The sequence below is a fragment of the Dermacentor albipictus genome, chromosome 1 (genome assembly GCF_038994185.2).
Source record: "Dermacentor albipictus isolate Rhodes 1998 colony chromosome 1, USDA_Dalb.pri_finalv2, whole genome shotgun sequence".
In the NCBI taxonomy this organism is placed as follows: Eukaryota; Metazoa; Arthropoda; class Arachnida; order Ixodida; family Ixodidae; genus Dermacentor; species Dermacentor albipictus.
The window spans coordinates 463,327,945-463,333,186 of record NC_091821.1 but is presented as its reverse complement, the minus strand read 5'-3'; the positions used below and the strand labels follow the sequence as shown (position 1 = coordinate 463,333,186).

The 5,242-nt window shown below is 44.9% G+C and overlaps 1 pseudogene; it reads right to left on the bottom strand.

Moving 5' to 3' along the window:
* Positions 1 to 795: 795 nt before the first annotated feature.
* Positions 796 to 973, bottom strand: LOC135905648 (U2 spliceosomal RNA; annotated as a pseudogene).
* Positions 974 to 5,242: the final 4,269 nt, after the last annotated feature.

Genomic DNA, 5,242 nt, shown 5'->3' with positions numbered 1-5,242 from the left:
AAAATGTATGCTGTAAGCCATCACGTTTCTTTTCTTCGTTGAGCCCAGCTTCAGCATCTCTGCCTCCGATGGCCAGGTCATTTTATAACAAAACAGACGGTATTCTGTAAGCTTACAAGCACATTTATGGCATATTATTCCTCTATCTATTTTTTTTCTTTCCTTTTTGAGACACTGCTTTCGGACCGTGTACAGGAATTCACATTTCCCATGGACAATTCCTTTACACTTTTTTGCAGGGTATGGACGCATACGCTGAGGCTGTGTACCCCTGCGCCGCCAAAATGGCCCTGCTGTTAACAACAAAGTTAAATTCGGTAAGCGATAGTTTCCATATAGGTTCCAATAATCAACCATTTTCAACCTCCTTTCAAGAGAAGCACGCTTGTATTTGCGATACTTGTACGAGGAAGAGGTGAACATGAAATAGGTTGAAACGAGCTCGGATAGACTGTTTGCTGTAAAACGCCATCGTCATTTGTTTTCTTTTAGTTTTTCTATTGTATTAGCGCTTTCACACGTTCACAGACCGTACTTTTGTCCTTCGTAATTATTAATACTTTGTTTAGTTACGTATTTTAGACAGAGCACAAACTATGCGCCAATATAAAGAATATCTCTAAGTTACACGTTAAGCAACATTCCTGCTTCAGCAGCAATCCTGGCGGACTGAACCAGGGCAACTGCGACTGCTATAACATTAAAGTATGACATTTTGCAGTGAAACTGCACAAGGCTAGGTTGTGGAAAAAATTGTGTGCGCCTATCGAGCCGTGTAGCTTGAGAATTCCTCCCCATACGTGGGCCGATCCCGAATATAGTGAAATACCGCGCTGGCCTGCGGTGGAGGTGAAGCAGTCTTTAAGCAGTCCGCCCACTTGCAAAATAAGTTTAATACTTTAGGTCCAAATACAACCCCTACGGATACTAAGTTGATAAGAACAGGTACTACACTTTGACCCGCGTTGGCAATGTCTGCGTTCGCACCGCTCTCTCTTTGTCAGCGTTCCAAGCGCTTGCGTATCTCCTTTCCTTTCCTTCCTCTCTCTCGTGGTGCTCGCTAGGACTGCGAGGCGGAAAGAAATGAGCGCTGTCTATGTGGCCCGGATCCCGCACACACTTAGAAGGTTTCACTGGAGCAGCGGCCAGGTTTCGGAGGGAGTTCGTGCAGAACCATTTGTGTGTGGCCTTTGTTGCGTGTGACCGCTTCTGGTTTTCGAGTGACCCCACAATCATTCCTGCACTGCGGAACGAAGGCCAACGCACGATCGCCTTGGCTACGGTGAAGCAGTGTCCGCCTTTGGAGTGGGGTGAAGTGCGGGTCTGTTCTGCGTGCTGGGACTCGTTACCAAAGGGCGTCGTGCCGCATTTTGCAAGAATACATGGGCGTGTATAGCACCCGGTGCCTCATCATCTTCCGAGGCTCAACATCGTGGAGGAGCGACTAGTTGCGCCTCACCTTCCATTTACGTGCCTACGGCGTTTGACGCACGGCAATGGACAGTTCGCCGTTGAGGGGCGCGCATTACGCAGCTTCGCTGGTAATCCACCTGCACAGAGTGGAATGACACTGAATTGTTTAGGCAGCAGCACATCATGAAGGCTAATTCGCTGCTCGGCCATACGCGGCTTATTTTAAAGCATTGAATTCGCGGTGCGCAAGCTGGCATGTCACGCACCTTTAAAATTTTTTCGTATTCTGCGGAATTTCTTTAGGGAGCAGCCAAAAATTACTAGGTAAAAGAAATAAACTATACATCAGCTGCTAACATAAATGTTTTCTAGAGGGCTCTACAACTACCTCATTAGAAGTTGTGTCCTGAAATTAATACTTGTGAACTTCTATAATTCTGCAAATAAGTAGGATGAAAAAGGAAATATCAGTTTCGTCCGAAAGGTGAAGCATCGATTACGGTAGCAATTTTTTAGGCAGGTATACGAAACAAGGATAACAGTATTATCGGCCGCATGAACTTGCAAAGTTAGCTTACTCAGTAAACAGACAAGCACGGTGCCACGCGCACGCAGGCAACCATGAACACACCTCACTCGATGAGCGTGGACACTCGCTGTCAAAACACTGGCGTGAGGGAGGGCGGCAGCAGAAGCGAGCGAATTGACCTTCGTGCTGCCTCTCGCTGCACAGCAAACTACGTGAAAGGAACACTGTTCATACGAAGCTATCAGCCCTCGGCACGTATAGCACTTGCGAGATGAGACCTGCGTGGTTTATCTTGCCCCTCCTCCCTCCCTTCCTGCTTGCCTTGCGAGGGATGGAAGGCGGCTGACTTGCTCACCACCTTTCCCTCTTGTGTACGTGAGATAGAGTCACCATCCTTGGTCCATCCTCGCACGCTTTCACTCGCAGCATACGGCGCGCGGCTACGATGTTATGGCGCTTGGACTTTCACGGAACGTCACAATCGCCTGCTTCAATGATTCTTTTTGCCTGAATTAATAATCGTACCCATCCGACCCAAGCCATTAAAAATGGTTAAAAAGATTATTTAGTGAGGCAAAAAATTCCATTCAAGTAGGCGATCCTTGTGGTGATGGTGTCATTATCGCCAAGAAAGTTGGTTTACTTGCACGCGACGGCGCACAGGTCAACTGCAACTTCGTTAGTGTATAAATAGTGTGGGTTCCTGACAATAAATTTTCTTAGAAGTCGCGTGTCGTGTTTGAATCTCGCTTATGTTTGTCGTCGTCTACGCGCGTTTGTCACCTGGTTAACCTGTCAAAGAAAATGGGACCAATCACGGAAGGAACATATTCCGTTGTCAGGTGGTGGTGTAGAGCTCCCTGTCTTGCAACTTCTCTGGCACTCGGGTAATCCCTATGGCGCAAAACGTTGTGCAGGGTACAATAAGCTGCATGAAATTTATTTAAGCATTTGTGAAACCTTCCCTTCTCACGTTTTGGCACACAAATTGTATATGCATATTGTTTTTCTTTTGGATTTCTTGCGTTGAAACATTTCTTCTGTGGGTCATGCTATCACGGGAAGCTCTTCGCCTCCGCTACTTACGCATGCGGAGGCCTCTTGAGGTATTGAAATCCTTCACTAACGTACTTTGCTTTATGATATTGTGCAATAGAGCCCTTTGCGGAAAAACGACCTTGCGCCAGCATTGTTCCTAAAAGAAAATTCGAACCAATCCTACCCTTGGAAGCTTGGACATAACATTAGCATCGGCAACCGGTCAATGGAAAATATATCCTACGAAAGAAAACTTTGTGAATTTGGCCCCAGATCTATCCCTACATCAAGAAACTTCAGTAATTTCAAGGCAGATGCTATTTTAGGCATTGCCATCAGTGAACACAAACTCATATATGAAGTAGGAAAGCTGTCGTTTTGAAGATATAAACTATCACCATTTTGCAAATTCGGCGTCTCTTTAAACCTGCGATAAAGACAGACGGGAACAAGATACCGTGACCACAGGACAACATTTCAGAAATCTTGTCGTGTACAGGGAAAATGAACATGGTGACTTGATTGACATACACAACGGAAAGGTGTTTTTATGTCTCTAACTGGGGTGTAGCCCCTTTCAGTCTACTTACAATGTTTGGGCTGTTCTGTAACTATTCTGAAACAAATATTTAGACTTCGAGCAAAGAGACCTTAAGTTAACCAGCTCTGTTTTGTAGCTACAAAAATCTGCTTTTAGCGTAAGGTAGTTCGAAATTTTAGGCGGACGTTATTTGATAAATGAGGACACTCAAATTGAAGTTAACAAATTTGCAGGACTATATCGAGACCAACGTCACAAATCCTGGGAGAATTTATCAAGATGGAGTGGTAAGGATGTTTTACCTAGCTCATTTGCATGAAGCCGTCACACGCATTATCGTTTAGAAGTGTAGACACCTACCAATACCTATGACTAAATCGAAGACCTAAATTCTAACTCAGAAGTGCATGTTTTTGGGATAGTCAGTTCATATTGCTCATTAGATCATGAATGTCATGGTCGCTTAGCGCAAACAACGAAGGATGGTAGGGGAGAAAGAGAGCGCCAACTTTCGACTGTTTCTTTTATTTTGTATTACTATCCTATCAATGTGCGCAAGTGAATGATGCGCCACATACCAAAAAGCTTCAAACGCGCCACACCCTAATCGCAACCAGCTATCAATACCTTCTTTCTGCATGCAAGGGTGAAACTGATTTATCGCTAAGACATGACGAGCCTCGTTATTTGATGTTGAAAGTCTCTGAGCCCCTTGTCCACTTCCGTACTTTCTTGTTTTTGCGAAGTGACCATGATTTTTATGTTACTCTTAGCGAAGACGTGAAGTTGCTTCTATGTTAACTCTAGTCTCAATCTATTTTACAACAACCATGAAAGACGAAGACGGCGGAAAATGTCAACATGATGATCGCCAAGCATTAAGTATAGCTCAGTAAGTAATCACATAATATGGCTAATTCGCAAGCGGTACAGTCAATTGTGGCCGTCCGGCAGCGGTTTTTATTCCATAGGTTACACGCAAACAAATGGCTGTATGTGAAGACACCGTCGAAAAATCGACTGTGATGTCGAGACCCACTATAGGTATGGTGATTGCGTTTGCTCAGTCGTTTATAATTTTTCGCTCACGTGCGGTAAAGCATACGCAAGCCAGACGGGTCAGCGCCAAAATAAAATCTTCGTCAGCATGATAATGACAGTAGGCGGGACGCCAGTATTAGGCTTTTAGCGACGCACCGTTTGAAATGCCAGTGCCACTAAATATTTGATATAACAAAGAAATTAGGCTACCACTTAAAGGACAAAAGAAGGACATGTATACTCGGATAATTTTTCATTACGGAACGGTGTAGCCACATCTTTGCCGTGCAGCTTGGTTCTGGACGACGACAATGTTGAATTCCTAAATGAAAGGTTTCGCAAAGATTGATCAACTTTACGCCAAGTCTTTATAGTACGTGTTTCGTGTACATGCTTTCATATTTGCTTTCATGCTGATTACTGTGCCATCACATATTTTTAATGCGAAACACCCGCCGTGGTTGCTCAGTGGCTATGGTGTTAGGCTGCTGAGCACGAGGTCGCGGGATCGAATCCCGGCCACGGCGGCCGCATTTCGATGGGGGCGAAATGCGAAAACACCCGTGTACTTAGATTTAGGTGCACGTTAAAGAACCCCAGGTGGTCAAAATTTCCGGAGTCCCCCACTACGGCGTGCCTCATAATCAGAAAGTGGTTTTGGCACGTAAAACCCCATATAT